The following is a 26,005-nucleotide window of genomic DNA, read 5'->3' as shown; positions in this document are numbered from 1 at the left end:
TTTGAGATTGCTAGGTAGGTACTCATGTTTCCTGCAAATAGGAACCAGTCTTATTTTTTCTTTTCTTATCTAGATGCTGTTTTTTTTTTTTTCTTGCCTTTTTGCACTAAACTTTTTCCTTCAATACAACATAAATGGTAGGAGCAGGCACCCTTGCCTTATTCCTGACCTTGGGAGGAAACTTTAGACTTGTAGCGTTAAGTGTGATATAAGCTATTGATTTTTTGTAGATGCCTTTCTATCAATTTTAGGAAGTTTTTTTCTGTTTCTAGTTTGCTGAGAGTTTTATCATGAGTAAATATTGAATTTCATCAAATGTTCATAATGCATTAATTGATATGATACTTTTTCTTATGATTTATTAATTGTGAATTATATTGATTGAACTGCTTTGATTTTGAAGGATAAATCCTACTGAAGTATGAGGAATTGTTTTCATAATTGCTGGGCTCTGCTCGATAGGTTTTTGTTGAGAATCCTTGGCTTCTGTGGTTTATTTTTTAATTTTTAAATTTTTTTTGTGATGTCTTGCATCAGAATAATGCTGACCTCATGAAATTAATTGGGAAATATTCCCTTGCCCTCATCCCCATTCTGTTTTCTGGAAGAGATTGTGTAGAATTGGTATTATTTTTTGTTTAAATGTTAGAATTCTTGGAAAGCCTTTTATCTTTTGTTTCTTAGATGAGAAATAGCTATGTGGTACTCTCCCTTTTTTGCTCTGACAGCATTTCCCCTCCTTCAGTTCTGTATCTTCTGTGACCTCCTTTCCCGTCTCCCATCTTTTTCCTGAGTACCCTGTGGAGGTTTGTGGAGGAAAACCTGCAAGTGGGTATGAACTACCGTTTTACCTGTTGCTCCTAAGAGTTTTTTTTTTTTTTTTTTTCATGTTGTCCTTTAGCAGTTCATAAAGAATTTTAGCTAAATACTTCTGATCCACTTGTATGGTGGCCCCATTTTCCATTGTGCTCTGCCTCCTGTGAGCACAATGGAAAATGTGCTCACATCCTGTCTCTTTTAGATTTGAGGCTACTTCGGTAGCTTTCTGAGATTTTAAGAAAAATTATTATTATTATTTTTTTTCAATTGTTTGGCTTTTTATTGTCATCAGGACAGTTAGCAGTGTTACTAGCTTTCTACATCTGCAGTGGAAGCCAGAAATGAAAACCAATTTGTTTTGGTGTCCTATCATAGATAGTTCTGATGTTTCTCAGTACAGGGCTTAAATTTCATAGAAATGGGTATTTCCTGAGCTTGATAAGTGTCTTCACATTCAAGACGTCCTATCAGTGTAGAGTTCTTTAATAGTGCTACCAGCCTTCTTTTTTATTATTCCTTGTAGTACCTGGATTGAACCCAGGGGCACTGTTCCACGGAGCTACCTGCCATCCCTTTTATTCTTTTATTTTGAGACAGGGTCTTGCTAAGTTGCTGAGGTTAGCCTCAATTGTGCAATTCTTCTGGCTCAGCCTCCCGAGTAGCCGGGATTACAGATGTGGGCCACTGTGCCCAGTGCTGCCAGCCTTCTTGACTGAAATGTATTATGAGTTTTATTTATGTACCCTGAAACTTTACTCATGAGTCATATATTGCTTGGATCAGGCAGTTCTTTTAAGATTTCTTGCAAGATCTTTGCCTCATTTTTACTGCTAAATTCTGTAGTCTTTGGCTAGATAATTCTTATTCCTAAATAATCATGTGGCTGAACTGAACTAGACAGTCTCCAGATGAAGGGATTTTCAGATATGGTTTGCCAACTTTCCCCAAACCTTGGGTAGAGATGTGCCTGCCTGTTCCTACTTATACCATTGTAATGACATCTTGTCTTTAAATTTTGTTTTCTAATCCCAAAGAGTCAACTGAGACACATTTCCAAGCTAGTCTTTTCTTTTTACCACATCAGTGTTGTGGTATGAACTCTAAATTGCTGAGAAGTTGTATGGCTTAGTTTTTAGTAGCCCTGGGATTATGGTATCATGTTTGAAACATGAGTTTTTATGTTGAATTCACTAAGAATTCCTTGGCGAGAATCAGTGGTGGGTTGGGGCAACATTGGCAGTACTTTAAACTATTCTAGAGAGAAGAGGCACTGCAGAGCCAGAGATCTGGGACAGAAGGCAGTGAGATAGTTGTGGGAAAAAATAGAGATGGGTTGTACCTGGTTTAGCATACCTACCAAAAAAAAAAAAAAGCCTCAGTTCCCAGTTCTCAAAATTGGTCCCAGTTAAATCAGGGGTTTGATGATTAGGTGCCTTCAATATTTGCAGTCCTTTATATGATTAATTTATCCTTGACAACTTAGTTTGTATCTTTCCTGTTTTAGCCAATGAATGATTCCAGGATGTGGGAGTCATCCAGGGAGGTATACTGTCCCATTTACTACTTACTAACTTTTTGTATTCTAATTGATTTTCCTACCTTAGTCTTGCCAGCCCTTATTCCATCTTCTGTATTGCTTAAAAAAAAAAAAAGTACTAAAACAGAAATAAGACTCTGTAATTGCTGCTTAAATCAAGGTCCTTCATCATTTAGTTTAAGAGATGCTGCTTTCTTTGCCATGGTGAAGGCCCAATATTACCATATTATATTCATTCCTGTTGAATCCAGATTCACCCTTAGATTTTTTTCATTATACTGTGTTCTAAGCAATCACTGTTAATTAGAGTGGGCTTGTGAAATGGAACCCTGGCTTGGGTTTCTAAGGGGGCAGAAAATACATTTAAAGGTGGATTAAGACCCCTGCCCATCCTGGACATTCTTTGATCATTGATCTTAGTGGTTCTGATCTGGTTGAACATCAGAATTGCTGGTGGGTTACAAAACACTCAGGCATCTCCATAGACCTGCACTCATACGTGTTAGGCATTTCAATCCAAGAATTGTTTATTTAGCAAGTCTTACCAGAGATGCTCACAAACATCCTGGGAATCCTTGTCTATTTTTTTTTTTTTTTTTTTGGTAGAGGGGCACTCAACCACTGAGGCACATCCCCAGCCCTATATATATTTTATTTAGAGACAGGGTCTTACTGAGTTGCTTAGCACCTAGGTTTTTGCTGAGGCTGGCTTTGAACTCGTGATCCTCCTGCCTCAGCCTCCTGAGCCACTGGGATTACAGGCATGCATCACAGTGCCTGGCCTCATCTCTGATCTTATTATTAAAAGTGTGATCAGCAGATCAGCAGCATCAGCACCAGCCTTGTCATATAGAATATTAAGCTTGACTTAAAACTGTCTGCAGGTTATGGTAACATCCAGGTCATTCTTGTGCACAGGAAGATCTGGGACTCCCTGGTCTGTGTGTCTTCTAGATGCAGAGCCAGAACTGTGCATTGTGCTCTTGAAATGTGGTTCGATCAGATCACTTACACTGGGTCTCAAGGTCTCAGTCCTTGTGCCCTTTCTCTCAAGTAACCATCATTCCCTTGGTGACCTCATCATATAATTTCTATGATGTCATCTCCCAATCTATTTTTTCTGCCCATACAGTTCTCCTAAATGTGTCTAGGCTCATTTGTCCCATTATCAACCTGCATTTTTTTTTTTTTAATGGTACTGGAAACTGAATCCAGGGGTGCTTTGCTAATAAGCTACATCTCAAGGCCTTTTAATTTTTATTTTGTGACAAGGTCTTTCTAAATTGCCCAGGCTGGCTTTGAACTTGGATCTTACTGCCTTAGCAGGAGTTACAAGTATGCACCACTGTGCCTGGCTCTCACTTGGATTTCTTGTGCACATCTCAGGTCACATCCCTTGCACTGTCTGCCATGTACCCTATTCTTATATGTCATTTCCAGAGTCTTTCTCTTCTTATCATTTGCAGCTCCATCTCTTTACATAGTCTGATATTGTGGGTGTTCTCCTTGACTCCCTTTTTCTCTTACTCCAGATTTAATCCATTAGGAAATTCTGTAAAGTCCATCTCCAGGGTAGATCCAGAATCCAGTCACTATTCCCATTGTTCACACTCCAGGTAAAGGGACCCATATATCCATCCTGGAGCATAGCACCAGTTCCTACATTTTCCCCTATAGCCTTGCTAGCATTTGTTTCAATTCTATACTCAGCTTAACTTCCAGAGTGAATCTTTGAAAAGAGAAGATGCACCCTGTTCATCTTTACTCAAAACTGCTTCATTCAAAAGTAGGAATTCTGACATCCCTCAGATCTGCCCTCTCAATGACTTTGCTCAGAATGTCCCAGATTCCTTGCTTCCCCACAACACAGAGAGGATCCTACCCTAGTACATTTGCATTAAAAGTATCCCTAAAAAACTTACTCTGGACATCCTCATCACAAATTCTTTCATGTCTTTTAAATCTTCCAAAGTTCTTTTCCATAAGGCCCACACCGACTGATCTGGTAAAACGGTCATTGTATCTGTCCCTACATACCCACACTCTGGATCACTTTCCTGTAGTACTTACCACCTCCTATATGAACATTGTACTTCATTACTCTGACTGGAGGGTATCAGCTACCTCTTCCTATTAGAAGATATATTTTATCAGGTGCCGCAGTCTGGCTGCAGCAAAATAACCGGGGGATGACGAACAACTTGTGTAGGTTGATACAGCAGGAGTGGAAGCCGTTTATTGTAGGACAACAGAGGTATTTATACATTACACACAGCTTATCTAATTAACATAAACTAGATATAGCAGTCAACCAATAAGGAATCTCCACACTTAATGGCTCGATGGCATTACTTCACAAACCACTCCCTCTGGCATTTTGCCAGGTGCCATCCAGACTTGTTTACAGACTCTAACAATCATGTGGGAGTTTTAGCCTGTTTTTCATTCACTGATATATACTAGATGCAAACATAGTGTATCATGTAGCCAATGCTCAAATATAGTCATACTTTGGAGATACTGTGGGTTCTGTTCCAGACCATTGTGGTAAGGAGAATATTGTAATTAAGCAAATTTTTTTGGTTTCTTAGTACATTTAAAAGTTGTGTTTACATTATGATCTAGTAAGTGTGCAATACCATTATATCTGAAAAAACAAGGTATGTACTTTTAAAATACTTCAACACTGAAAATGGCTAACAATCACCTGAGTCCTTGTTGAGTTGTAATCTTTTCCTGGTGGAGGGTCTTGCCTTGATATTGATGGCTGCTGTCTGGGTTGGTGGTTGCTAAAGATTGGGATATCTTGGGCCATTAAAAAAATCAATGAAGTTTTCTGTATCAGTTGATTCTTTTATAAAACATTTTCCTGTAGCATGTGATGGCATGTACCCATAGTAGAACTTCTTTCAAAATTGAAGTCTGTTCTCTCAAACCTTGCCATTGCTTTATCAACTCAGTTTTTGCAGTATTCTAAATTCTTTGTGACATTTCAACAATATTCACAATATCTTCACTGGGACTAGATCTAGCAATCATTCTTTGCTTATTCATGAGAAAGAAAGAACCAGTTGAGTGTGGTGGTGCACACCTATAATCCAGCTACACAGTGGACTGGGACAGAAGCCTCAAAAACTTAGTGATACTCTCAAAATAAAAAATAATCTGGGCACAGTGGCACATGTCTGTAATTCCAGTGAGTGGGGAGACTGAGCCAGAAGAATTGCAAGTTTGAGGTCAGCTTCAGCAACTTAGTGGGACCCTGTCTCAAAATAAGAAATAAAATGGGCTGGGGATGTAGCTCAGTGGCAGAGAACCCCTGTGTTCATTCTCCAGTATTGGGGGAGGAGTGTGGTGGGAAGAAGGAACTCCTAATCTATTCAGATTTTATCATGAAATTTCAGTAGTTCAGTAATATCTCCAGCCCTGCTTCTAATTCTAATTCTTGCCATTTCTACCACATCTGCAGTTACTTCCTCCATTTAGGTCTTTAACCCCACAAAATCTTCCAGCAGGGTCAGAATCAGCTTCTTCCAAACCCCTTCCAAACTCCTGTTGCTACCTTCCCCTATAACTCACCATTGTTTTAATGACATCTGCTATGTCAAATCCTTTCCAGAAAATTTTCAATTTTCAGATACATCAGAGGAATTGCTGTCTTTGGCAGCTATATCCTTATTAAATGTACTTAATAAATAATAAGACTGAAAGTCAAAATGACTCCTTGATCCATGGGCTACAGAATGGATATTGAGCTAGTAGGCCTGAAAACAAGTCTCATTGTACATTCCCACCAGAGTTCTAAGGTGACCAGGTACATTGCTAATGAGCAGTAATATTTTGAAAGGAATCTTTCCTGAACAAATAAGTCTGAACAGTGAGCTCAAAATATTAAGTGAACCATGTTGTAAACAGGCTTATTTCCATTTATAAAGTACAGGCAAAATAGACTGGTATAATTCTTAAGGGCCCTAGAATATCCAGAATGGCAAATAAACATTGCCTTCAAAGTCCCTGGCTGCTTTAGCCCTTAACAAGAGAATTGTCCCATTCTTTGAAGCTAGAATTGAATTCTGTAGCTATCAAAAGTTCTAGATGGCATCTTTCAGGGCTGTTTTGTCTACACTGAAAGTCTGTTGTAATGTAGCTGCCTTCATTAATCCTCTTAGATCTTCTGAATAACTTCAAATTTCTGCAGTTCTCTCTCAGCCATCAGATTTTTTTTTTTTTTTTGAAAGCAGGGATTGAACCCATGTTGTGTTTAACTTCTGAGCCACATCACCAGCCCATTTTATTTTTTAAGACAGGGTCTCTAAGTTGCTTAGGGCCTCACTGAGTTGCTGAGGCTGTCTTTAAACTTGAGATCTTCCTGTTTCAGTCTCCAGAAACTGCTCAGTGGCAGAGCACCCCTGTGTTCATTCTCCAGTATTGGGGGAGGAGTGTGGTGGGAAGAAGGAACTCCTAATCTATTCAGATTTTATCATGAAATTTCAGTAGTTCAGTAATATCTCCAGACCCTGCTGGGATTACAGGCATAGGCCACCACACCCTGCTTCAGACTCAGAATTGAAGAGAATTAGGGCCTTGCTCTGCATTAGGCTTTGGCTCAAGGGAATGTATTGGCTAATTTTGATCTTCTGTCTGGGCCATGAAAAGTTTCTCCATCTCAGCAGTAAGGCTGTTTCACTTCTCTTACCATTTGTGTTCAGTGGAGTAGCACTTTTAATTTCCTTCAAGAACTTTTCTTTTTTACTCACAACATAGCTAAAACCCAGATTTTGGCTTCACTCATTGTTCCATGTGTGTTCCTCATTAAGTTTTATGATTTCTAGCTTTTGATTTAAAGTGAGAGGCTTAGCAACTCTTCCTTTCACTTGAACACTTAGAAAGTATTGTAGGGATTATTGATTTGCTTAATTTCAATATTGTTATATCCCAGGGAATAGGAAGGCCCTGAGAGAGGAAGACAGGGGGAATGATGAGCCAGTGCAGCAGTCAGAACACAAACATGTATTAAGTTTGCCATCTTGTGGTGGTGGTTTGTGGTACCCCCAAACAAAATAATAACAGCAATGATCACTGATCGCAGGTCACTGTAAGAAGAGATAGGATAAAAAAAGGTTGAAATATTGCCAAATTACCAAAATGTGACAGACATGAAATGAGCACATACTGTTAAAAAAATGTCCCCAGTAGACTTGTTATACACAGGGTTATGGCAAGCCTTCAGTTTGTAAATACTCAATATTTGCAGAGGGCAGAGCAAAGCACAATAAAGTGAGACATGCCTGTATTGGTGAAACGAGTGATCAGTGTACAGTACCTCCATTTTCTAGTAACTTTATTAATTGCCCCTCAGACCCAGTGTTATCCTATGACAGCTGCAGTACAACATTCTCTCATAATGATGTTCTCAGTGACATCAGGGCTGCCCACCCTTTCTCCCATACCATACCTTCTGCATTTTACAGCACACAAGTATATTTCTCTAAGAATAGATAATCCTTGACTTAATGGGTCTTGTTTTCCAATCAAAAATCAAAATTAGATTTGCTTTATAAATCCATGTATTGGTATTTGAGCCAGCATTAGGACTTTTTTTTTTTTTTTAAAAAGAGAGAGAGAGAGAGAGAGAGAGAGAGAGAGAGAGAGAGAGAGAATTTTTAAATATTTATTTTCTAGTTTTCGGCAGACACAACATCTCTGTTTGTATGTAGTGCTGAGGATCCAACCCGGGCCGCACTCATGCCAGGTGAGAGCGCTACCGCTTGAGCCACATCCCCAGCCCAGCATTAGGATTATTAGAGCAAAGGGCAGGGAGAGGGATGAGAGAATAGAGCAGAAGAATTACAAGAGGAATCTAACAAGAAACTATCTCTGGTAGTTCCAGAATCTGGTTCTTTAAAAAAGATTGGGGAAAACAGCCTTGGAAAGAGGGCGAAGAGCTGGACAGGCCCGAAAATTGGTTTCCTAAGACTGTAGAGACTTCTGTGTATAGTGACAGACAAAACACCTCGTACTGTCAAGGTTGGGGGCACCCAGGGGAAATGAGGCCAGGACTTGTACACAAGAATAAGAATAATCTATAGAAACTAAGAAACAAGCACATAAAAAAGTTTTTGAGGGGCTGGGGATGTGGCTCAAGGGGTAGCGCATTCGCCTGGCATGCGTGCGGCCCGGGTTCGATCCTCAGTACCACATACCAACAAAGATGTTGTGTCCGCCGAAAACTAGAAAATAAATATTAAAAAAAAAAAAAAAGTTTTTGAGGCTGAGAGACTCAGATCTGAGCCTAAGTTGACCTGGCCACACAAAACCCTCACTACCTGTTATCTTAGATATAGGACAATACCTGGGCTGTACCTGTGATCAGATCCTTGTGTGACCAAGTTCTATTGAATGGACAAGGGCAACTGAGAAGTGAAGATGACTCAGCTGAAAAGTGAATACACCCAAACCCACAGTGGGCTGAGCACCAACTGGGCACCAGCCCCATCCATCCATCCATACTGGGCTCCTCACAGCTTTTTTTTTTTAATCTATCTGCAATAGACTTAGTACAATAAATGTGGATTCTGGAAGGTTTTCAGGTTTTATTCCCTTCCCCAAGTTTTTGAAGACAAATTTTATGTCCAGATTCTTATTTTCAGTAGGGAGGTAAGAAATTGCAGTTCAGTGCTACAAAACATTAAGACAGGATGGGACATCTTGCCTTCTGTCTGCTGAAATAGAAAAGTTGGTCAGGAAAGACTACACAAGTCAGTGTGGGGAAGGGGTTTGGGTCTTCTTATTTTCTCACATTTTGCTGATAAGAACAAAGACCCCATAGACATATGCACATTCCAGTTGCAGAAGAAGAAGTCAGGAGCTCTTGAAGTCACATTGGTATATATGTGTTGAACCAATCTTGGATCCCTGAGTCCCACACAAGGCAGCTGTCTCATACTGTATAAGAAAATAATGAAAAATTCAGATCAGTCACTGTACTTGATGACATTCTGAAATGCCCACCATACATAATATGTTCAAATCCAGAGTTCCATACATAGTACTGTTCCCTCTGGCCTACCCTCTCTTCAATTTCAGGCCCTCTGGTGTTTCACTATTAGAAACCTTAAGAGATATATCAGAGTCCTAAGCATTGTCCCTTCCAGAGACAGTGACACATGACTGACACACAGCCCACAGGACACATGACTCAAGGAGGAATTATTGGGTGGGCAAGCTCCTCCATGGATTCCTGTCTATACTGTCACAGGGTCTCAGGGATCACTCACCTGCATAATTAAAGGCAGTTGTGTGTAGCTTCCTTTCCTTCCACCTGTGAGAAGACATCCTGGGACAGGCCAGGAAGAGGCAGGGCCATGAGGCCACAGAGGAACCCTCTAATTCTGGGCCCAGGGAAGTTTGTAGAACTGTGTCTGCAGATGCAGGGTAAGATCAAGAAACACGAAAAAAGGAGGACCAACTGCACTCTTGGAAGTCTGTCTTATAGGCCCTTCACCTCTGATCTGCAACTGCTGGGCATCAGGTTCCCTTGGCCACAGTCACCACGGTAATAAATTGGTCCTTGATTTTTCACATGTAATTTACAGAGTGTTCTGCAAACAGAACGCCAAGCCTGGTAAGCATGTGTGTGTGGATGGTTCTTCCCATTAATGAGGCAGGGTAAACTTCCATCTGGGGATTAGAATCCCCCAGTGGGACAAAAAAATTTAGACAACTACTTGTACCCCATCCTGACCTGTTAACTTCCTCCACATCAAAACAGGGATCACAGCTCCAGTGACCACAGGTCCTAGGTGAACCAGGCCAACAAAATTCCCATGATAGAGAGATGGTGGACTGAGGGGGTGGCTTTGGGAAGAGAATGGAAGGGAAGGAAGGTGAAGGACCCTGAATGGATCCTGCTTTCACTGACAACAGATTCTCTTCCCTTCCTAATTCCATCTCAGGGTGGGGGTTAGGGCAGTCCCTCATGCTGCACATGGCAGGTGTATCTCTGCTCCTCTCTAGAAGGCATCACCACAGCTACCCACTTCTATCCCCCTGCAGGCCAGTCTCTGCAATCTTTATGTCCTTGGTCTGCTTCTCCCTATTCAGCCAGGTGAGGGTGATTTCCTTAGGGTAGAAGGTCAGAGCCCAGCATCTCAGGGTGACATCATGGTCAGAAATTGAGTGATGGGTCATATGTGCTTTTGAGGGGAGGTCTGAGAAGAATCCAGAAATTCAGACACTTTGCATTTCTTCCCATTGATTACTGAAGCAGCACTTGCCTGACCACCCTGGGGTGGGAGAAGGAGTACAAAACAGTCACCAGTTTGTACTTAAGGTTTTTAGATGTTTTATTCCATGGAAAGTTCAACATTTCAGTTGGGACAACCCAAGGAAAGAGGCTTCAGGTCTTTGAGAGGGACTTTTGGTGACTTGGATAAAGGTGGAGTGACTCAGAAAAGCTGGAGTCAGAGTTCCAAAAACATTCAGGGTTAGTGGGCGTAGTGGTGCTCACCTGTAATCCCAGTGGTTTGGGAGGCTGAGGCAGAAGGATTTCGAGTTCAAAGCCAGCCTTAGCAACTATGAATGAAGCGCTTAGCAACTTGGCGCCAAGCGCCAAGCAACTCAGTGGAGACCCTGTCTCTAAATAAAATACAAAATAGGGCTGGGGATGTGGCTCAGTGGTTGAGTGCCCCTGAGTTCGATTCCTGGTACAAAACAAAAGCATTTGGGATTGCCTCCACCCCATGATCCCGTTTGCTGCCAGAATTAAAGGGAACTGCTGATCAGTTATCTCAGGGATTGTCTTCCCCTCCAACCCTGAAAAGGGAGACTGCCTCCATTAATTCTCAGAGAAAGTTGGGCCCTCAGAGTAGCTCTCTGATACAGCATTCAGAAACTCAGGCGAACTCATCTAGTGTGAACCAGAGGGTGGGCGGTATAGTAGCATAGGTTCCATTTTTCACTCCTTGTGAGAGGTCAGCAAAGAGATCCAGGAGGTGACCTGCTGCCCCTAGTACCTGTACACATAGCATCTCCTTCCTGTCGTTCAGGTAGAGCCCCTCCATGCCTGTAACTTCTAGATAGGCCCTTTATCTTTGTGCTGGGTGATCAGAGCCACATTGTTTGCTTCAGTCCAGGAGCGCAGGTCCTTGTTCAGGGAGATATAATCGGTGCCATTGTAGGCAGTCTTGTAAGTACCGCTGGGGTGTAGCAGCCAAGCATAGACCGGATGGTGTGGAACCCTAGCCAGGATCTAGCAATCAGCTGCACTGGTCTGGGGGGGGGGGTCCCTCACACTTAGCCCCGCCCCCTGGAAGAAAGATGGGCGATGACTGGTTAGGGCCTTTCGCGCCAAACCGACTGGAAATCCGAACAAATCTCACAGACTTGGGTCGTTCCTAAGATTGGGAGGTCCAGGCCACTTAACGGAGGATGGGGACAGGTTGTGACTTATGATCTGGGTCCGGGATCACTCACCGGCGTCAGAAAGGCCCGCAAATTCACTCACAAAATTTGTGCATTGGGTCTGCCGGTCCCAATATTCTGGCCCTTCCGCTTGGTCCGCGGGCACCTCTCTGGGACTCGCAAGTCATTGTGGGTCATCCAAGTAGCGGAAAGCCCTGAAACCGGGCTCCCTGCGACCAGGTGGGGTCATGGCGGTGCAGAAATACCTCAGCGGGCGGGAGCTTGGGGGCGGGGAGGGGCTGAGACCTGTCACCATGGTCCTCGATCCTCCCGATCCTCCCGATGGTCCTCCGTCCTCCCGTAGGTAGCGGGACCCCGAGTCCCAGGTTGGTGGGAGAGCAGGAGGAGGCATGGGCGCTCCTGAGACTGAAAGGGGCAATGAGATCAGAAGGGCCAGACTCTGAGACTGGAGAAGAGGAGGCGGGGCTGGGCTCAGAACAAGGAGTTGACGAGGTAGAGGAGAGGACTGGGCCGGAGGTGGCTGAGACACTGTCCTACTCTGCAGAGTGGTCCCTTCATTCCTCTTGAGAAGAGATCATTTCCCTCCTGACTCCGCACTCAACTCGCCAGGTCCTGGTCAGAACCAGCATCCCCGAGGGCAGCAGGAAGAAGGTTCCGGGCTTCATGGCCTCATTAGAGACTTTGTAACCTGGAGCCGTGGCGAAACCGATTGACTTCTCCAGGTTGCCATAACAAAACTCAGTAGAATGAATGGTTTAGATAACAAAAATTCTTTTTTAATTTTAATTTAATTTTATTTTTTATCACACTTCTGGAAGTTCATGGCCCTAGATCAAGGGGCAGGATGATTTGCTTCTCCGTAATACTCTTTTTTCTTGGCTTGCAGAATTTATTGTAAGGATCCCTTCTCCTCCATTTACAATAAAATATTCCACATGTTCATCTGAGACCTTATCACAATGGTCTGTGATGTCCGTTTTTAAATCGATCTTTTGCTCATGATTACATATGATGATAGAGGCTTTGCCTATAGCTTTCCTCTTGTCTTCTTGGACCTTCACCAGAACTGTCTTAAGCATCTATATTACTACCAACAACACCTTCAAGCCAATCTCAGCTTTTCTAGTATGTACTGCAAATTCTTCCAGCCTCAACCCAGTTCCAAAGTCTCATCTACAATTTTGGCATGTGGTAAAATAACATTCCACACTGGTTCCAAAATCCATCTTAGTTTGCCTAGACTGCTATAACAAAAGACCACAGACTGGGTAGCTCAAACAAACAAACAAACAAAATATATATATTTTTTCAGAGTTCTGGAGAAGGAAAGTCCAAGATCAAGGTTCTGGTTGGTTTGCTTTCTGGCCAGGGCTTTCTTCCTCAACAGTAGATGGACCTTCTCACTATGTTTTTGTCTGGTCTTGTGTCAATGGAAGGGGAGGGGGAAAGAGAGAGGATAAAGGGGAGGGAGAGAGGAGAGGAAGATATCTTTTTTTTTCCTACTCTTATAAAGCACCTGTCTTATTGGTTTAGGGCTCCACCATTTTTTTTTTTTTGTTGTTGTTGTTGTCTGTTCTTCCCTTCCCCTCACCAGCCTCCTTATTGTGGGTTAGCTTCCACATATCAGAGAAAACATTTGACCTTTGGTTTTTTTTGGGACTGGCTTACTTCACTCAGCATGGGAATCTCCAGTTCCATCCACTTGCCAGCTAATGTCATAAGATCATTATTCTTATGGCTGAGTAATACTATATTGTGTATATATACATTATCCATTCATCTGTTGAAGGCCACCTAGGTTTGTTTCATGGCTTAGCTATTGTGAGTTGAGCTATAAATAGCTTAGTTATTGTGAGTGGTGCTATAAACATTGATGTGGCTGTATCACTGTAGTATGCTGATTTTAAATCCTTTGGGTATATACAGGAGTGGGATAACTAGGGTAAATGGTGGTTCCATTCCAAGTTTTCTGAGGAATCTCAGAAAATTCCAGAGTGGTTGCATCAACTTGCAGTCCCACCAGCAATGCATGAGTGTACCTTTCCCCCCACATCCTCGCCAACATTTATCATTACTTGAATTCCTTATAGTTGCCATTCTGATTGGAGTGAGGTAGATTCTCAGTGTAATTTTAATTTGCATTTCTCTAATTGCTAGAAAAGTTGAACATTTTTTCATATATTTTTTGACCATTCATATTTCTTCTGTGAAGTGTCTGTTCAGTTCCTTTGCCCATTTGTTTATTGAATTTTTTTTTTAATGTTTTTTGACTTCTTTATATAGCCTGGAAATTAATGCTCATCTGAGATGCAGGTGACAATGATGTTCTCCCATTCAATAGGCTCTTTCTTCATGCTGTTGATTTTTTTCTTTGCTGTGAAGATGTTTTTTAGTTTGATGCCATCCCATTTATTGACTTTTTTTTTTAGTTGTAGTTAGACACAATATCTTTATTTTAATTATTTATTTTTATGTGGTGCTGAGGATCAAGCACTCTACTGCTAAGCTACAACCCAGCCTCTGATTCTTGATTTTAGTTCTTGGGCTTTAGGAGTCTTATTAAGGAAGTCAGTTCATGAGCTGGAATGCTAGAGGGTCGTGACTACCTTTTCTTCTGGTATGTGCATGGTTTCTGGTCTAATACCTAGGTCCTTGATCCATTTTAAGCTTGATTTTGAAAACAGGAGTATTTTAGATGTCTCTTATCCTATTAAGCTACTCCCTACATGCTGGAAAATGATCAGACAAAAACCATTCTTATTAGTAGAAGTCATGATGATATTTGCATAATTAACACTTTATGCTTCTGTCTTTCCTAGAAGCAATTTGTTGTAATAATTCCTCCTTCAAATTGGGTGTCACCCTACTTTATATACAAACAGAGATATGAAAAATTGTGCTCTATATGTGTAATAAGAATTGTAATACATTCTGCTGTCATGTATTTAAAAAAATAAAATCAATTAAAAAAAACAATTCCTTTTATCCCAAATCCTCACTTAATATTGTAGGCACAGAGTATAAGAAAATTTAGGATGTTCTGAAATAGATAAGCAATAACATAGTCATGTTATTCTCGAATATACTATCTAGATATTCTTTCCTATACACTGAAATGTTCAGTGGCCATACTGCATTAGTTGACATTAAATGCATATATTGTGCTACAAGTCCATCTAAATTTTCTTTTAGATATTTTTAAATATTCTAAGAGAAAACACCTGTTATACGTTGATTTAGCGGTACTGACTTAAAAGAACATTAACTCCATTTTTAAGTTTAGATTATTAAGCTTACCAAAGGAAAAGAATAGGAGGAAAAAAAAATCACAACACATTTATTTCCTTTTTTCTTTTGTGGTGCTGGGGATTGAACCCAGGAACTTATGCATGCAGGGCAAGCACTCTACCAACTGATCTATATCCTCAGTCCTAAAAGTCTCTGAAAGTATTAAAACTTCTGTTGGAAAGAAAAGAAAGGAAAAACAAGAGCAAGGAGAAAGGAAAGCTTAGGAAGGGGGTGTGGGCAGGGCATCAATGGATCTCTTTTATTTGGCAGCAAAAAAGTTCATTTGTAATTTGTTAAGTTTTTTGTGCATCTGCATTCTGACCAGAAGGTTTGAAGTTTTTCTGAAGCACATGAGCATCTGCAAGTTCTATCCTCTTATAGAATTTCTTCTGTCTCAATAATCTCAAAGCCAAACTTCCCCCTGGAAGTCAATTTCTGACTCATTGCTCATTTGGATGTGCAGATAGATGTTGTCAAAAATGCCTCTTTTCCTCAGATGTTTAAGACATGGTTTAATATTTTAGTTCCTATTCCCAGTCTTTAATAAGGTGCAAGACATTCTAGTGTTATGATGTTAAGTCCCTTCTGATTCTGAGAATGATCCACCCTGCAGCATACTGCACCTACAGCAATATCATTGAAACAGGCAAGTTTTGCTAGTTCTTCGACCTCCAGCTCATCCTTGTAGAACTTGTCATTGTGGCTAACTGGAAAGATGACCTCTTCAGCTGTTCAAAATGGCGTGGTGTTCCATCCCCTAGCTCCATCCCATTACTTTTCATCTTCCCGCATCTGCTAACGCTGGTTACTAGGGCTATCAAAGCCGGTGGTTCTCGCTGCCTCATCTCTCCACAAGCTCAGCCCAGGCCACTCAACCCCACGAGCTGGCCGTCGCTTAGGGAAGAGAGCTGCAGGGATGACAGAGGCCGCGGAAGTCCAGCACAGCCTTCAGTCTCCTGCTGCCACACTGGTGCAGCTGCTTCTCCACCTGTGCACGCGGAGCACGCAGCTCCCGCCTGCCGCAGCCCGGATCCGGGTTTTATTCAGAAGTGCATTGTTTAATCTCTAAAGTATTTTGAGATTTTGTGGTTGATTTTCTGCTATTGATTTCTGGTTTAATTTCATGGGTCTGAGAGAAAATGTATGATTTATAGTCTTGAATTGCTTTATGTGCGGCCCCCCCCCCCCCCATGGTCTGTCTTGGTGAACGTTCCATGGGAACTTGGGAAGAATGTATATTCTGCACTTGTTGCATAAAGTAATTTATGCATGTCAATTATATCAACATGTTGGATGGTACCAACACAACTGTGTGCTCTCTGATTTTCTGCCTTCTGGATTTGTCCTCTGCAGAACCCTCCAATAATGTTTCAGCGATTTCTCCTTGAGGTGGTTATCAGTTTTTACCTGGTGTATTCCAGATACTCTGCACTTACATGCATACCTATTAAGGATTGTTATATCGTCTTGGAGAGTTAATCCCTTTAAAATCAAGCACTGCCCCTTTTTAAATCCCAGAAAATTTCATTGCTTTGAAGCATTTTCTGTCTGAAAGTAATGTAGCTATTTCAGCTTTCTTTTGATTAATGTCATCATGGTATAACCTTCTCCATCTGTATACTTTTAAACTATACGTGCCTTTGTATTTAAAGAGAATTTCTTGTGAATAAGATATTTGGGACATAATGCCAGAGAGGGGTCATTTATAATTCTTATATTTGTTATTGTCAAGGTTTTGTTCTTCCTCTTGCTTCTTTTTTTTAATATTTATTTTTTAGGTACAGATGGACACAATACAATGCCTTTATTTTTACGTGGTGCTGAGGATTGAACCCGGGTCCCGCCCATGCTAGGCGAATGCTCTACCACTGAGCCACAATCCCAGTCCCTTCCTCTTGTTTCTTTATGTTTGATTTTCTGTAGTTTGAATATGATATGCCTACATATAGGTTTTGGGAGGCCTTTATGTTGCTGGTGTTCTGTGTGCTTCATGGTTCTGTGGTTTGGTTGGATATTAATTGGAGGGTGGTATTCTCAGTCATCATTGCTCCAGATATTGCTTCTGCTTCATTCCCTTCCTTCTCTTTCTGGTATTGCTCTTACAGATATGTTACAATTGCTGTAGTTATCTCATAGTTCTTGGATATTCAGTTCCATTGTTTCAGTCAGTTTTCTCTTTCCAGATTATAACAATTCTATTAACTTATCCAGAAGCTCACAGATTCTTTCCTCAGCTGTGTTTAGTCTAGTAATGAGCCTGTCAAAGACATTTTTTTTTCCATTACAGTGTGTTTTATCTGTAGAATTTAACAAATTATTTTCTAGAATCTCCATCTCTGTGCTCACATTATCTGTTTGTGCATGCTGCCTCTATTTTCCATTAGAGCCCTTAGCATATTAGTCACAGTTGTTTTATTATAGTCTGATATTTCATCCTCTTTGCCATATCTCAGTCTTGTTCTGGTGCTTTGTCTGAACTCTGGTAAATAGGTTTTAGTGATGTGGTTTTATGAATGGCAGAGAGTTGGGGAAGGGGAAACTTCTGTAATCCTATGAATTATGTTGAGTTTTTATTGAGCCTGTGCCCCTGGGCTTTGACATCCACCAAATCTTAGATTTTTCTTTTCTTTCTTTCTTTTTTTTTTTTTTTTTTTAAATCCACTTTGGTCTCCAAGGTGATTACTCTTGAAAAGTTCTTTTAGCTCATGGAAGGCTATGGCAGGCTGGAGCTGAGTATTTATCGTTCCTCCAGATTGGTTACCATCACCAGAATCTGGTAAATGGCATCTCTTGAGAGCAGCCCTTATTAATGCGAACAGAATATTCTGTCACATTTTAAAATACTCATTTTTTTCTCACTTATTTGTGCAAACTAAAATGTGAATCCCATGGACAGAGGGGAAGGAAAGCGGAAAACCTTACATAGGGGCACCAAAACATGGTTAAATATAAGGATTTCATCTTGGTTTTCTATAGTACAGTAGGTTAACTATTGATTATAATGACTGTGGTATATTTCAAAATAACTAGAAGAGTATAAAAGTTCTCAACACATAGAAGTGACTAATGTTTGAGGAAAGTGCTGATTTTATTATTGTTTTTGTCAGTTTTTTTTTTTTCTTTTTTGCTGCTGTGATAAAAAATCCTGACAAAAACAATTAAAGGGGGAAAAGTTTATTTGGGGCCTCATGGTTTCAGAGGCCTCAGTCCATAAATGGCCAACTCTGTTGCTCTGGGCCCAAAGTGTTACAGAATATCCTGGTAGAAGTATGTGGAGGGGAAAGCAGCTGAGAACATGGCAACAGGAAGCAGAGAGAGGGCTCTCCACTTGTTAAATACAAAATATATACCCCAAGTCTCAACCCTCAGTGACCCATCTCCTCTAGCCAAACTCTATTTGTCTATGGATATCACCCAGTTAATCCCTGTCAGGAGATTAATTTACTGATTAGGTTAGGGTTCACATAACCCTATCATTTCACTTCTGAACTTTCTTGCATTGTCTCAGGCATGAGCTTTTGGGGGGGACACCTAATATTTAAACAGTAGCAATCATTATACATTGTACATATGTATCAAACTATTATATTGTAGCCTTAAAGATGTACAAATATTATATCTCAGGAAAAAAAACTATCTATAGTTTTTCTCCTTTAGTAAAAGGAAGATGGAGGATATTTTTCTTCTCATCTTCACTATGAGAACCTGATAAAACTCCTGCAGGTAAAATTGATAAAACTTTCAGGGATCTCCCTTGAGTTTTTGTTTTTATTTATTTTTTCTGTGCTGGGGATTGAATCTGGGTCCTCATGAACCTTAGAGAAATGCTCTACCACTGAGCTACATCCCCAGTCCTCCCTTGTAGCCTTTATGTCTCATTTCTCTAAATGGAGCCTCCGCCTATTTGTCAATTACATTTTAGGTTTTTGTAGCCATACCTGTAACTGATTCCTTCTGTTTTCTGTGATGGTAAGTTATGATTCTGTCTACCTGTCTGTTTCTCTAATTCTGGGGATAACCATTTCCCCTGTGACCTTTCTTGTCTAGGAAGAGTTGTTGATTCCAGTTTTTTAGCTCTTTATTCTTTGGTAGAATAGAGTATTGACTGGAGGATCTGTACTCATACCAGAGATTGGCAGACTTTTAGGATGGTCTGAGGCCTGAGCCTAAACAACTCCATTTTAAAAACTCCAGTTTGACCTGCAGTCTCACCAGGCAACACCCACAGATCCCTCCAGTATGGCCTCAAACAAGTTACTTCCCCTAACCCTTATGAAGAGAGTGAAGCCTCTGGCAGGCTGTGCTCACCTGATGATAAGATGGAATGGCTAGAAGATCAGGGTGGAGACCACCAGATCAATGTTTCTGACCCCAGGGTAAATGATGTCACTGAGAAATCTGGTGGTAGCTGATAAGGATTGAAAGGGGGGTCAAAAGCCCCCAAATTTAGTATAAATGATAGAGCAAATGAACAGAGATTCAGCCAGCTGAAACAAGGATGCACTTGAGCTGAAGAGCCTGATGAGGACCTGTCTTCCATCACTTGTTCCTGAGCCTCTGCGTGATCCTCACAGCTCTCAAACTCTGCGGCCTTGTCTGGACCTTGGTGAGAGTTGCAACTCCTCCCTACGACCACCTCCTCAACTGGTCATCCACTCCACTCCAGGAAAAGCCTGCCTTGGTTCTGGATCTGGTCACCGTGGTCTGAGTGAGTGTGCATCTGCTGGACTTAAAGCCTAAGGCTTAAGACTTTTGAACTTAGCATGCAGAGGAAAGTCTGTCATTAGCCTAACGTGATTAAGTGTGCTTTTCAGTGCTTAGAATTAATCTAGAATTGTTTGCTGTGAATTCATTATGTCTATTGCAGTGCCTAGCATTAAGGATTGTCATTTTCTTGATTAAGAACCTATAGAGTGAAATTGTATTGAGTAATTTGAGTGAATAAAGCAATGGAAGGAGCAGAAGCATGTGGACATTCTTTATTTCTCCCCTCGACTGCATATGTCACAATTTTGCCCCCTCGTGACACAGATGAAGTTTCCTTTTGATCTATTTGTCTGGTCTTGTATCAGGGTGATATTAACCTCATCAAATTATTTGGGAACTATTTTTCCCTCCTCTAATTTTTTTGAGGAGTTTGTGTAAGATTGGTGTTTATTCTTAGAGCAGTGATTGAATTTACCAGTGAGCCATCTGAGCCTGGAATTTTCTTTGTGGAATATTTTTACATTATGTTTTTTGTTTGTTTGTTGTTTGTTTATGTATGTGTGTGTGTGCTGGAGACTAAACTCAGGGCTTTTCACATGCTAGGCAAGCATTCTACCTCAGGGCTATGTCCCTAGCCCCTGGTATGGATGCATGTGTCACGCACACACACTATAGATATCCTTATGTATATACATATAAATAAATATATACATGTATATACATATATATTATATGTATTTGGTACTGGGAATTGAACCTAGGGCCACTTAACCACTGAGCGACATCCCCAGTTCTTTTTTTTTATTTGAAGACAGGGTCTCTCCAAGTTACTTAGGGCCTTGCTAAGTTGCTGAGGCTGGCCTTGAATGTATAATCCTCCTGGCTTAGCCTCCCAAGTAGCTGGGATTACAAGTGTGCACCATTGTGCCTGGCCCCCTGGAATATTTGAAATTATGAATTTAATTTGTTTAATTTACATGTATGGGTTCACATTTCTTATTTTGTCTTGATTCAATTTGTCCAGTTGTGCCTTTAAAAGTATTTATTCATTTTGTGTCATTATCAAATTGACTTCTTGGCATAACTTGTGTATTGTAGTTTCATTATTATTTGTATAAATTTCCCTCAAAAGACTGCTTCAGTTGCATCTCTCACATTTGGTTACATTTTTTTTTTTTTAGTTTTCGGCGGACACAACATCTTTGTTATGTGGTGCTGAGGATCGAACCCCTGCCGCACACATGCCAGGCGAGCGCGCTACCGCTTGAGCCACATCCCCAGCCCTGGATTACATTTTTTAAAAATATTTTTTAGTTATAGTTGGACACAATACTTTTATTTATTTATTTTTAATTTTTTTTGAGAGATAATTTTTCAATATTTATTTTTCAGTTTTTCGGCGGACACAACATCTTTGTTTGTATGTGGTGCTGAGGATGGAACCCGGGCGCACGCATGCCAGGGGAGCGTGCTACCGCTTGAGCCACATCCCCAGCCCTTATTTATTTATTTACTTTTATGTGATGCTCAGGATCAAACCCAGTGCCTCACATGTGCTAGGTAAGTGCTCTACCACTAAGCTGCAACCCTAGCCTCTTGGATTACGTTTTAAGTTAAAAATTCTGATTTCTCTTGTGATTTCTTCTTTAACTCATGGATGTTTTAGAAGTACACTGATTGATTTCCAAATATTTGAGGATTTTCCAGCTATCTTAATGTTATGGATTCTTAACTGTGTTTAGAGAATATACTCTATAAATTCAGTTTCTTTAAATTTACTAAGACTTGTCTTAAAGAATCATTGGGTTTCACTGATGCTCTGTATCACTTCTTTATTCTCTGTTTCACTTACTTTCACGGCAACACCCCTCCTCATTTAGTTTGCTTGCTTCCTTTTTTTGCATCTCTCTCAGGAAATGGTTGGTTTTGGAGAATGCTCCATATACACTTAAGAGAATGTCTGTGCTAATCTTGTATGTGGTACTTAAAAAATGTCAAGTCCAATCAGACTACAGTAGGGTTTCAATATTCTATATATTTATTTACTATTAATTTTTACTTGTTCTGTTAATGAGAGAGAAGTATTGATCACCAAATATAATTGTGACTATTCCCATTTCCTTTTTATATCTTCTAAATTATGCTTCATCTATTTTCTGTAATATATTTATAGTCATTTCTCCCTTCTGAGACAGGTATTTTTAGGCATTTTCATCATGTTGTGAATACAGAGTGTACTTATGCAGGACTAGGTGGTATGGCTTACCACATATCTGGCCGGATGGCACAGCCTTCTACTCCTAGGCTACAAACCTGTGCAACATGTGACTATACTTAATATTGTAGGCAGTTGTAACACAATGTAATCATTTGTATATCTAAATGTATCTAAATAAAGTAAAAAACCGGTATTCCTGTATAGGGCACTTATGACGAATGGAACTTACAAAACTGGAAATTGTTCTGGGTGAGTCAATGAGTGAGCAATGAGTGAATGTGGAGCCCGAGGACCTTATGTACACCACTGCAGACTTCATGAATACTCTATGCTTATGGTACAATAAATTCATTTACATTATTTTCTTCAATTATAAATTAACATTAGCATACTTTTTTCTCTATAAACTTTCTAATTAAAAAAAAAATTTCCTCTTGAAATAAAACTTGTTTATCTTAAAACACACATTGTGTTGTAACTATACAAAAATATTTTATTTTTTTCTATTTTAAATAATTTTTTTTACTTATTAAGCTTGTTTGTTTGTTTGTTTATTTATTTATTTAGTAGTGCTAGGGATTGAACCCAGGGCCTTGTGCATGGGAGGCAAGCACTCTACCAACTGAACTATATCCCCAGCCTACTTATTAAGTTTTGATGTTGTTGTTAAAACTAAGACATAGCCTGCCATGGTGGTGCATGCCTGTAATCCTAGTGGCTCAGGAGGCTGAGACAGGAGGATTGAGAGTTCAAAGCTAGCCTCAGCAACTTAGCAAGGCACTAAGCAACTCAGTGAGTGAGACCCTGTCTCTAAATAAAATACAAAATAGGGCTGGGGATGTAGCTCAGTGGTTGAGTGCCCCTTAGTTCAATTCCCAGTAACAAAACAAAACAAACAAACTAAAAAACCCACCACCAACAACAAAAACACCTAAGACTCAAACATACACATTTATCATGGGTCAACATTGAGGATCTTCTGCCTTCACATTTTGTCCCACTGGAAGATCTGCAGGGGCATAAAGCTGTCATGTCCTATAATAGTGCCTTCTTCTGGAATCTTTTCTGAAGGACCAATCAGAGGGTATTTTTATAGTTAGTTTTTTTTTTTTTAATATGCTTAAGGAGTATACCCTAAAGTAAGGCTAAAAATTATAGTAAGTACATAAACAAGTAACAGTTGTTTATCATCACTATCAAGTAGCATGTACTGTACATAACTGCATGTGCTATATTCTTATACTATGGGTCTGTTTACACCAGCATCACCACAAACCTGAAAGTAAAATGTTGCATGACATTACAAGGGCTTCCTGTCAGTAGGCCATAGGAATTTTTCAGTTTCATTATAATCTGAGGGATCTACCATGGTACATAAAACATCTTTATGTGGTGAATGAATGCATTTTAAACACTTTATTATTGTACAGTAAATAATATGCCTACTTTTTATTTTGTGATGCTAGTATTGGAGTTTAAAATTTTTTTTTTATAATTTTTTCGTGAATCCTCTGATAAGTTGCCCATTTGGTTCATCTTTTTGAAGAATCATTGGGTTTCACTGATGCTCTGTATCACTTCTTTATTCTCTGTTTCACTTACTTTCACGGCAACACCCCTCCTCATTTAGTTTGCTTGCTTCCTTTTTTTGCATCTCTCTCTTCTTTTGAATTGAACCCAGGAGCTATACCCCCAGCCCTTTTCATTTTTTTATTTTGAGATAGTGTCTGGCTAGATTGCTGAGACTGGCCTTGAACTTGGCCTCCTCCTATCTCTGCTTTCCAAGTTGCTAATTTGCTGAAATTACCACCACTATGTTTGGTTACTTTGCTCTTTTTTCCTTCTTTTGGAATTAAACCCAGGGGCACTCAGATCACTAAGTCACATCCCCAGCCCTGTTTTGTATTTTATTTAGAGACAGGGTCTCACTGAGTTGCTTGGTGCCTCACTTTTTTCTGAGACTGGCTTTGAACTTGCAATCCTCCTGCCTCAGCCTCCCGAGCTGCTGGGATTGCAGGTGCGGGTCATCTATGGCATTCTTTTTTTTCTTCTTAATGGAAAATTAGATTATTCACTTGAGATCTTTATTTTTTTTTCTTTTTTAAAAATATTTATTTTTTAGATGTAGTTGGACACAATACCTTTATTTTTGTTTATTTATTTTTATGTGGTGCTGAGGATCGAACCCAGGGCCTTGTATGTGCTAGGTGAGTGCTCTGCCCTTGAGCCACAACCCCAGCCCTCTTTATTTCTTTTTAACGTAGGTATTACAGCTATATATTTCCCTCTAAGTGCTCCTTTATTTGCATCTCTGTATTTTTGGTGTGTTGTCTCTCCATTTTCACTAATCTGAAAGTGTTTTCTAATTTTGATTTTATTTTATTTTTCTTTGATTCAGTGATTATCCTGTAATGTTTGTTTCCATTAATGTGTGAGTTTCTCAAATTTCCTTCAGTTAGTAATTGATTCCTAAAATTTTATTCCATTTTGGTCAGAGGACATAATTGAAACATTTAAAAAAAATAACTTTATTTTATTTATTTATTTTTTTTTATGTGGTGCTGAGGATTGAACCCAGTGCCTCACATGTGCTAGGCAAGTGCTCTACCACTGAGTTACAATACCAGCCCTTGAAACTTTTTCTGTTCCTTTAAACTTACTAGTATTTGTCTTGTGGCCTGACATTTGGTGTGTATCCTGAAGAATGTTCCATATGCATTTGAGGAAAAAAAAGTGTATTTTGCTCTTGAGAGGAATGTTTATGGATATCCATTTGATTGGGATGGTTTATGGTGGTGTTCAGATGTTCTTTGTTGATTACTTGCTTAACATATTCGTTAGTGAAAGTGGAGTCCTGAAGTCTTCAACTAAGATTATTGTGTGTATATTTCTTTATTTTTTTAAGTTTCATCTTTATGTCATTTGGTGTTTGGGTGTTAGATGCATATATGCTTCTAATTATTGTTTATGATGGACTGATACTTTTATTACTGATTAATCTAATTAATAAAATAAAGTCGATTTTGTTGATCATTAGTGTAGCCACTCCAGATTTCTTACGGTTGCTATTAATATATATCTCTTTTTCACTGGTTTTTTTTTTTTCCCCTTTAGTACTTGGGATTGAACCCCCAGGGGTGATTTACCACTGAGCAATAAGCCCTTTTTAAATTTGAGACAGGGTCTCAATAAGTTGCTGAGGATGGCCTCAAATTCCTGCTTCTGCTTCCAGAGTTGCTGGGATTACAAGAGGGCGCCATAGCCATTACTTTCCATCTTTTTTATCTATGTATACCTGTGAATCGTAAGTGTGTCTACTGTAGACAGTGTGTAGTTTAATCTTATTTATCTAGTGTGACAATCTCTGTCTTTTGATTTGCTTATTTATTCCATTTCCATTTAATGTTAATGAACTTTGTCTGTAATTTTACTTTGTCTCATGTCTTTTCTTCCTCTTCCTTTACTGATTCTGTATGTATTAAGTGGATATTTTCTACTATAATATGTTAATTCTAATTCTTTTTCATTATGTTTTCTTCATGGTTGCTCTTGGACTTACTCTATACAATTTGTCTATCAAAAACTACTTCAAAATTCATACTTAATTTCAGTGAGATATGAAGATGCTATTCTCTATTTCTTCTTTGTTGTGCTGATATTTTTAAACATCATATAAAATTATGTCATAAACCTGACAATATATTGTAAGAATTGCTTTACGCAAATTTTGGAAAGTTTATATTTCTTTGTCTCCAAGGTCACTGATCTTTTATTCTTCAGTACAGTCTACCATGAATCCCACCTCACATTTTGTACATTTGACATCTCAGATGCTTTTATCTTTGGAATTTTGATTGTGATCTTTTATGTGTCTCATGTAACTGCTTGAACATTTGGAATAAATTTATGAACACTGTCTTAATGTCATTGTCTGCTAATTCTAATATCTGTGTGAAGTCCATTGTTTTCCGGGCAGCTGGATGTCAGGGCTGCCCTCTCTTCCCCGACTCTAC

General features: G+C 39.7%; 2 pseudogenes; both read right to left on the bottom strand.

The window, feature by feature from the left end:
• LOC124081490 (HLA class I histocompatibility antigen, alpha chain F-like) overlaps positions 1-12,170 on the bottom strand; it is a 50,053-nt pseudogene extending 37,883 nt beyond the window's left edge.
• Positions 8,935-24,919, bottom strand: LOC131423546 (N-alpha-acetyltransferase 50-like; annotated as a pseudogene).
• Positions 24,920-26,005: the final 1,086 nt, after the last annotated feature.

This window comes from Marmota monax, unplaced genomic scaffold (assembly GCF_021218885.2).
Source record: "Marmota monax isolate L192 unplaced genomic scaffold, Marmota_monax_Labrador192_F-V1.1 WCK01_AAM20220418_F8-fsc00426, whole genome shotgun sequence".
Lineage (NCBI taxonomy): Eukaryota > Metazoa > Chordata > Mammalia > Rodentia > Sciuridae > Marmota > Marmota monax.
Note: the sequence above shows the minus strand (reverse complement) of the source record. Positions and strands in the feature narration are given on the sequence as shown.